Source organism: Podarcis tiliguerta (genome assembly GCF_965153285.1).
Source record: "Podarcis tiliguerta genome assembly, chromosome: Z".
NCBI classification, from domain to species: Eukaryota; Metazoa; Chordata; class Lepidosauria; order Squamata; family Lacertidae; genus Podarcis; species Podarcis tiliguerta.
Window position 1 is genome coordinate 34,295,957 of NC_139553.1, and position 9,287 is coordinate 34,305,243.

General features: G+C 43.0%; 1 long non-coding RNA gene across 1 annotated transcript; it reads left to right on the forward strand.

Annotated features, from left to right (window-relative positions):
* The first annotated feature begins 1,002 nt into the window (after nucleotides 1-1,002).
* LOC310668945 lies at nucleotides 1,003-8,237 on the forward strand. The gene is made up of 2 exons (XR_014506919.1): nucleotides 1,003-1,681; nucleotides 7,751-8,237. It is a non-coding gene; the product is annotated as an uncharacterized lncRNA (long non-coding RNA).
* Nucleotides 8,238-9,287: the final 1,050 nt, after the last annotated feature.

The following is a 9,287-nucleotide window of genomic DNA, read 5'->3' on the forward strand; positions in this document are numbered from 1 at the left end:
TATGCATATACAGGGGTTATCTTGCCATTAGGCAAACTAAGCAAACTGCCTCCAGTTGAATGTTAATTATTTGTTATCAGGGAGGAGGAGCTTTTGGGGGATTTTCTCTAAGGGATGGCAAAATACCCTGATTAGCCTTGGATATTTTGTATCTTGATTTGGTAGGAGAAGGGCTGACATTTGCTGCTCTGCCTCAGGCAGCAAAGTGCCTGGGGTTGGCTTTGTACACTTGTGGGCTCCTCCAGATCAACTGTGTTCATCATTCGTCCTGATTTGCTTGCACAAGGTTCATGCAGAGATTAGACTATGTCTGGTCTTTATTGAGCATTCCTTCTAATTTGCTTGTGGGATATTTCTATATATTCCCATTAATCATTTGCTCATTCCATACTTTTACGTTTATTTCCCCCATTGTTTTCCTAACTGCAAAAAGTCATTGTTGTTTGTAAAAAGTGGACTTGTTGCATTAGGGCAATACAACACTTTAATTCATTTTTAATTGCACAAACCTAAATTCCGGGATGCATCCATCCTCAAAATAATGAGTCTGGGGGGCACACTATGTATGTCTGTACATAAAAAGCTGCCTTATATTGAGTATAGCTCCTTCATGTCTGACTGGCAGACACTCTCCAAGGTTTCAGACAGAATTCCCCCCCAGCCCTATTTGGAGATGCTGGAGATTGAACTCTTTGCATACAGTGCTGATCTCCTGGATTTGCACTTGATAAAGCTACAATTACGTAAGTTCAAGTCCCTTTGTTTAGTATCTCTTGCAGCTCTGCACATCCAAGGAATTGAGGCTGTATTCATTTTTTATCTAATTTGGGCTAAGCCAGCCAAAGTACGAGTCTCATGAATAGCTCCTCTCCTGCAATGAACAAGCACCAATGAGCATTTCAAGGCTGTAGTTTAGAGGAGCAACACAAATGCAATGCATTTTCCCCCTAATGAGATTTTCTGATTTCTTTCAACATTTTTGATCCTCTCTTCTTCTTTCCCCAAGTAACAAAAAAATAAATAAAATACAATCAACTGGAACAAGCTAGTGTCTGAGCGGCATTTCACAGTTATTCAGAATTATGAATTCTGACTGACTACCAGATGCTAAATCAGTGGAAACTGCCTATACAATGATTGCCAATTGAGCAACAAACCTCTTCAAAGTGGTTTGGATCTCTTTTCAGCAAAACTGTTCAATCTATTTAATGCCGCCACTGCATTACCCAAGATGTACAGCAGTTTTCTATTTACTGGAACGCTCGCAGCATTATATCACTCGCTTGTGAACTCTATCTAAATTAACACCCACCTCTTGCTGTTACACCTCGAGGAAAGAAACATTTACTTCCTTCCCAGCCTTTTGAAAATACAAAAGGGGGGCAGGCAGGGAGGGAGGGAGGGAGGGAGAGAGAGAGGAAGGATATAAATAACAAACATCAATAGCGTGTTTAAGGAATATTTTAAAATTCGCTTGCTGAATTGAGAGGGGGGAGAGAGAAAAAACATGACTGCAAACATGATTCTGTTCTTCCAAGAAATTGGTTTTATGTTGATTGTTGCCAGCTTTCTCTTTGTGCTTCGGATAAAATCTTGAGAACAGAACAATCCTGAAGAGCGGAGAATGTGGCAATCGAGGAGCCTGCTGATAAGGGAGAATCTCCTGGGAAGCAGCATTAGGGTGAGTTTATACACAATCAAGATGTGTGCAGTTATCTCCTTGTTCTTTGTCACCTGGGTTCTGGAAAAGACAACTGTGGATTTTGATTTAAAAGTGCATGCCCTACAAATAGGGAAATATATGCATAGCTTGTTGTTGTTTTTTTGCTTTGCGGTTTTGGGCCAGAAAAAAGCAATCTGGAGTTTAATATTGCACCCCAAAGAGACCAATAATAAATACTGGTAGGGGGATAGGGAATATCTCGCTTTTCAGATGCTGCTGAAATACAACCCGTTATCCCTGGCTGTTCCCCATGCTGGCTGGGGCATTTATATGTTGATGTCCAACAACAACTGAAGGACCACAGGTTTTCTCTATCTAGGGATAGAGAAACCTTATTCTTTCTTACAAAAGATAAACTGCACACTTGCCAGAAAAAAAAGTTTGCAAAAGCCTGCCTTACAGCAGGTCTGGCAATTTTTTCATCTAGCCTATTATTGTTTAGATCAGGGTCACCAGCATTGGCTCCTGCACCTGAACCCAAAAAGGACTTGCCTGTAAGTCTGTCGCCACTGAAATAAGCATTCTCTTACAGCCAGTAAAATAGCATGCAGGCTATGCTCAGTGTACTGTGGTGCACACAACAGTTTTTTCCAGTATACAAAAGTGTGCATGGAGCATAAAATATTGGCCATCTTTCTTCTACAATGTCTAGCAGTAGCTCTACATGAGAGTCAATCAAAGGTCTTTCTTCATAACCAGAGATACTGGGGGTTGAACCTAAGAATATCTGGCTCAAAATGTGGCTATCCAGCTACTGTCTGCGGTCGGGTGACTGCAGATATTCCACTTAATCCTAGATTGTACCTGTTTCACTGGCAGAAAGTGACTTCCCAGGCCTATTTCCCTACATGGTTTGGGCCCAGGTTACCTGAAGAACTGCCTGCACCCATATCAACCTGCCCATACCCTAAGACCAACATTAGAAGGCTTCCTCAGATGCTCACCAGTTGATGGCCACTGATAATAAGAGCCTTTGCAGCAGTGCCCCCTGCAGTTGTGGACCTTTGTGTCTCTGCAATGCTTAATAGGGCTTTGTAGACCTACTTCTTTTCACTGCCTTTTAGTGAGTTGTATATATTGGAGATGTTGTGCTGCGGGTCCTTGAATTTTAATTTGATTAGCTTTCTTTATTAGATGAAATTATGGAACTATTCCCCCCAACCTCCCCACCCCACCCCATTTGTTGTATCTGCTGTAAACCAGTTTTAAATACAGTGGAAACCACCATTGGGAGAAAATATCTCAACAGGTAGGGTACCTATTGATTAATTTAAAAAATAATATGCATGCACTATTACTAATAATTCATAATTGTTTTACTTCTGAACTGTATTCCCTCCCTAAATTTCATCACATTGCACATGGAAAAGGGCTGATGGAAAGAAGACAGCAATGAACAAAAACATGACTAGATTTTCAGGGAAGACGGACTGCTCATGACAGGGAAATGTATTCCCATTCTGAACTATGGACTTAATGGTTGTATGGAGGAGCCCCCTCTTAGACAGCTGTGTGTGTCATTTTACTTGAAATGTTGTAAGTAGAGATAGTGAAGAAATTTGATTCAGCTCGCATTTAAAGGTGAGCATACCTAATTCATGCTTTCTGAAACAAAGCCATCCTTTGGGAATTCACAGTTTTCTGAATTTTTCTTTGTAGATCTCCAGCCAATCAAAAACACATATACAAAAATGCATACATTGTTGAAAATGGAGTACAAAGAATACACTCTATTAAGGAAAGCCGATTTGTGAATATGAGTATATTAAGGGAAATTGTACCAAAATGCTGATACATTTTCATAAGGACCTTTTTTTTTTTTTTAATGCAAACGGATGTAGAAATGTGGAAAACAGAATCATGGAGTTAGAAGGGACCACAAGGGTCATCTGGTCCAACTCCCTGCAATGCAGGAATCCTTTGCCCAATGTGGGACTCAAACCTATGACCCTGATATTAAGAGTCTTATGCTCTACCAAGTGAGTTATCCTGAGTTCTGTTAAGAGTGGAAAAATATGAAATGGAGAGAAACCAGAACTGGCACCTCCACCCACCCCTAGTGGTAAGCCATCAGTGCTAGATTTGGTGGCCCTCTTGCTCATTCTGCTGAGTGGTGCTCTTGGACTTCTACCCGAAAAGCCTGACCTGATGGCACCATTAATCAAGTGTAGATCCAAAACTGATGTAAAATGTAAAAACTGATAATGTAGATTCAGTGCCGGTACTGCGTGCCCTTGAGTACTTCCTTAAAAAAAGCACTGTGTAAATTTACCCATAGTGTTTTCCAAATATGAATTCATCTTATTGAGTCGCAAGAGGCCAGCAAGACCAGACAGGTTCCTAAGCAACATAGTAAAGGTAAAGGTAAAGGTACCCCTGCCCGTACGGGCCAGTCTTGACAGACTCTAGGGATGTGCGCCCATCTCACTCAAGAGGCCGGGGGCCAGCGCTGTCCGGAGACACTTCCGGGTCACGTGGCCAGCGTGACATCGCTGCTCTGTCGAGCCAGAGCCGCACACGGAAACGCCGTTTACCTTCCCGCTAGTAAGCGGTCCCTATTTATCTACTTGCACCCGGGAGTGCTTTCAAACTGCTAGGTTGGCAGGCGCTGGGACCGAACAACGGGAGCACACCCCACCGCGGGGATTCGAATCGCCGACCTTTCGATTGGCAAGCCCTAGGCGCTGAGGCTTTTACCCACAGCGCCACCCGCGTCCCCCTAAGCAACATGCACATATATATATATTCATTCTGCATGGAACAAAATACGTACAGTGGTACCTCAGGTTACATACGCTGCAGGTTACATACGCTTCAGGTTACAGACTCTGCTAACCCAGAAATAGTGCTTCAGGTTAGGAACTTTGCTTCAGGATGAGAACAGAAATCATTTTCCGGCGGCACGGCAGCAGCAGGAGGCCCCATTAGCTAAAGTGGTGCCTCAGGTTAAGAACAGTTTCAGGTTAAGGACGGACCTCCGGAGCGAATTAAGTACTTAACATGAGTTACCACTGTATTATAAAACTGTGTTGTGGTACTTAAGGAACATTTACAAAAGTACAGAATGCCTTTTGCATTTATTTGTACGTATCTGCTGAAATCCCTTCCTGATCAATATAAAACCAATCCTGGGGGAGGTGGGATTTGGAAACAAATTGGCAGTGCAATTGGGTCATAATTGTTGTAATTGCTTGCCCTGGTGAGCAACCAGGCCGTCGAATTCTGCACCAGCTGAAGTTTCCAAGTTATCTTATGACGCATACAAGGCACTCCAAAACTCCAGATGACCCCACTCAGCAGTTTCAAGTAGATTGCATAGGGGATAAAATTGAATCTTGAGGAACCATTGAAGGCTCATGGGGCTGTATTTGGATGGAGTGGATTGGCCAAATTTATGGAGGATAAGGCTATCCGTGGCTACCAGCCACAAAGGCTATACTCTGTGTCCACTGTCAGAGGTACTATGGTTCTGAATCTCTGCTGCTGGGAAAGTGGGAGTGTTGCTGCACTCAGGTCCTGTTGAGGGTTTCCCAGAGGCACCTGGTTGGCCACTAGATGCCGGACTAGATAGACCTTAGTTCCAGCAGAGATCTTGTTTTCTTTCTTTTTTCTGACAACCCCATAAACTGGAGCTGGTCTTGTAAAAGTCATAATCAATCTTGAATAAATATCATCTTCCTCAGGGTGACAAAGCCAAATCTTCTAAGCCTCTTCTCTGATGGAAGTAAGCTTATTCTCTGACCTTTGCTGTTGCCCTTTACATCCCCCCTCCCAATTATTTCAAATCCCTTTTGCTAGAATAAAGATTGCATTCAGGGTATTCAGAGTGTGGGTATGGATGGTTTTATATTGTGGCATGTTCCCTGTGCTTTTCTGGAGCATGTTCCTTTAAGTTTAACATTTGGACTGCTGCCCTAACCCGCATTCAGATTGTCAATGAACCATGTAGATGGCTATTGAAATCTTTTGCAGGAAGGCTGATAACTACTTTCATTTATTTATTTTTTACATACCAATTATATTTCTTCATGGCACTGCTCTTTTTTCGCATCAGTAATGGGCATAGAATTTTTTTGGTGAGCTTTATCCATTTTTGTAACAGCATATAGCTGCATGCTGTTTGTGACCTCTGTGTCGATACAGAGTTTGCACTGTTCGGCAGTTTTCCCATCCCACTCTTCACACTTGCTAACAATGGGGGTCAGTGTGTGACAGACCCTGGTGCTACTTAATGCTCCAAACAAGATGATATTGCTTTTCTGTTTGGGCAAGATTACTGCAAGCATTCAACAATGTTGAGGATTTTAATTAGCATGGCGCCCACATTTTAAAAAACCATTCCCTGTCATCTAATAAGAAAAGAAATTGCATTCAAAAATTATTAGAGGGAAGTATTTGAGGAAATTCTCATAGCTGGGGGGGGGGCAGGGTTTTTGTTTCACTTATGCATCCCTTCGGAGTGCGGGGATTTTGTTGTGTTTACCTGACTTTCAAGGTGACCAAAAGGTGATTGTGGCTGTCCTTTTCTGCACTCTTGATTATTCAGTCTTCTCAGGTGCTCACACAGTTCCTGAAAGCCCAATGACATCCTCAGCTAGGTTTTCCTAAAAGGACAGAGAAGCTGTCTACCATCTGCCTCAGAATTGTTACGGTAATTGTTGATGATGGTGAGATTTTCTTCTTCTTCAAAATGTGGTGGGGTTATCCCCCTCTTTTTTAAAATGTAAAAGGACATCCTTAAAAATGAAATCAGTGAGTACATATTCTTCAGGCACTTACTAGCCAGGTTACCCAGCTTCCCATACTTCAGTCAATGTCCAGGAGGAGACATCATGACGTATTTCCTCCCATGGAGCTTTCTCAGATCATGAAGCCTGGGTGGCCAGCAAGGTCACAGAACATGTGGAAAATGCTTAAAGGAAATAGGTGAAGGAAACACCACGAGAAAGGGCAGATACATTCAGTTCACATATAAAGGTGAACCAACCTTGATTTGTACTTTTTGAAACAACACACCAACTGAAACACAACAATGCTGCACTCTAGCCAAGCAACGTGTCCAAAATTGCATAATCTAGTAAAGTTGTTGTTGTTGGCATAAAAAATGCATCTATTCATCAAAATTGCAAAAAAAAAAAGAGAAAAAAAAGAGGGGAGGGTATTGGGCAAAATTACATACAAACATGTGTAGAGGATCCTAGTAAAATGCTGGTGAGTTTTCACGAGGAAACTCATTTTCATAAAAATAAAATCTCAAACTGATGTTGAAATGCAGAGAATCATGGACTTATAGAATTGTGGTTGAAAAGGACACTGAGGGTCATGTAGTCCAACCCCCTGAAAAGCAGGAATCTCAATTAAAGCAGTCATGGCAGGTGGCCATCCAACCACTGCTTAAGAACTTCCAAGGAAGAAGAATCTACCACCTCCCAAAGGAGGCTGTTCCACTGTTGAACAGCTCTTACTCTACTTTTGTGTAATGTTAAGCCAATGGCGTTTGTCCTGCCCTCTGGAGAAGGAAACAAGTTTGCTCCATCCTCCAGGTGATATCTTCCTCCCTTAAGATATTTGAAGATGGCTATCATCCCCTCTCAGCCACCTGTTATCCAGGATAAACATACCCAACTCCTGCAACTGTTCCTCATAAGGCTTGTTTTCCAGACCCTTGACCATCTTAGTTGTCCTCCTTTGCATACATTCTGAAGTTAAGATGGGGGGGGGGATACAATCTGAGAGAAACTGAAATTGACAGATTTGCCCATCAGAGAGCCACATTGCAATTATAGGGTCAGATATAATCTGTATCCACCAAAAAATCTGAAGAGATTTTGAAGCACCGTGTGGTTGAAGCAGAAAAACAGAAGCCTCCTTTGCAGGAGAGGAGAAAAAAATCAGGAAATTAGAGGACAGGTTCTGGCACAACACTAATTTTAGTGACATTGCAAATGACTGAGGGAAAACATTGAAAGGGGCAAGGCGACAGCCAAAGAAAAATTGCAGTGACAGTTGCTTTCCTTTTTCTAACAGGTCCTTGCTCTTGGGAAAGGCAAGTTGGATTGATCTTACAAACAGATATGGGAAAAGTGGTCAGCTGCCATGTTAAACACTACTGGGGCTGCATTTATCATCCCTTCCCAGATATTCATGAGAGCACATCAGTGAGCTGAGAGCAGAGGAATTTTATGTGATGAATATTTGCCTTCAAGGGCAGGCGGGGACAATCCTCGCAGATTCAGAGGGATAAAGCTGGTGCATTTGCTGCAAACAAGGGCAGGTGAGCAGCGCATCAGGGCAGTGAGGATGATAACACAAGTGACCTTTCTTAGGCCGGTGACAATAGTCCCATTGCATACAACAGCAGCTCCGTCAGCCGATGCATTGGAGATCACAGCTTCAGCCTGATCTTATGGAAAATCTGGGTCAGACAAACAGTCCTCCCAGCTCAGAGAGGTGAATCAATTATGCGGTGTCACAACCTGAGATATGGAATTACATGGTTAGAGCATGACCTTAACAGTCATAAATGATATTTGCTGGGGAGTAGGGTGGGGGAATCAACCACATGCAATCATTGTTTCTTTGAACCAGGTCAGAGTACACATATGGGCAAACTGTAGACCAGAGGCTGCTCATTTTTAATGCAGCCTCAACCTCCTTCAAATGCCCCATTATGCCACTCCATCAGAGCTCCTTCCTTCCTATTCACTTCCTCCTTATTTTTCCTGATTTCAAAAAGTTGTTTTCTCTCTACATAGTTTCAGAACTATTAGAATTGTATGTGAAGCAAGCAATCATATTGGCTGTGAGTCCTGGAAGACCTGCTCCCTGCCTTGCACTTGACCTTGGAGTGCAGGGCCCTGACTGACTCCAGCTACAAAAACTGAGGCTGCTGAACAGACTTTTCCACTGTAGGCAGCAGAGCACAGAAAGAGTTTTCACATAAGCTAATGTGAACATGGGATGCGGGTGGCGCTGTGGTCTAAACCACTGAGCCTCTTGGGCTTGCTGATCAGCGGTTCAAATCCCCGCAATGGGGTGAGCTCCCATTGCTCAGTCCCAGCTCCTGCTAACCTAGCAGTTCGAAACCACACCAAAAAGTGCAAGTAGATAAATAGGTACTGAAGGTAAATGGTGTTTCCGTGTGCTGCTCTGGTTTCACCAGAAGTGGCTTAGTCATGCTGGCCACATGACCCGGAAAAACTGTCTTCGGACAAACGCCAGCTCCCTCGGCCTGTGAAGCAAGATGAGCACCACAACCCCAGAGTCGTCGGCGACTGGACTTAACTGTCAGGGATCCTTTACCTTTACCTAATGTGAACATATGAGTGGTCAACAGCAAAGGGAAATATGGCTTCATATTAATTTGAACCAGGGCTTTATTCAGCCGGAACTCACTGGAACTCAGTTCTGACACCTCTCAGACAGTCACCATTGCCATTATAAGAGAACAAGGGAGGTGTTCATGGTGAGTTCCAGCACCCCCTTTTCTAGAAAAATAGCACTAATTTGAATGTATTTATTTGAACGTAGTCCCAGTTCCTTAGGTTCAGTTACAGAGAAGCAA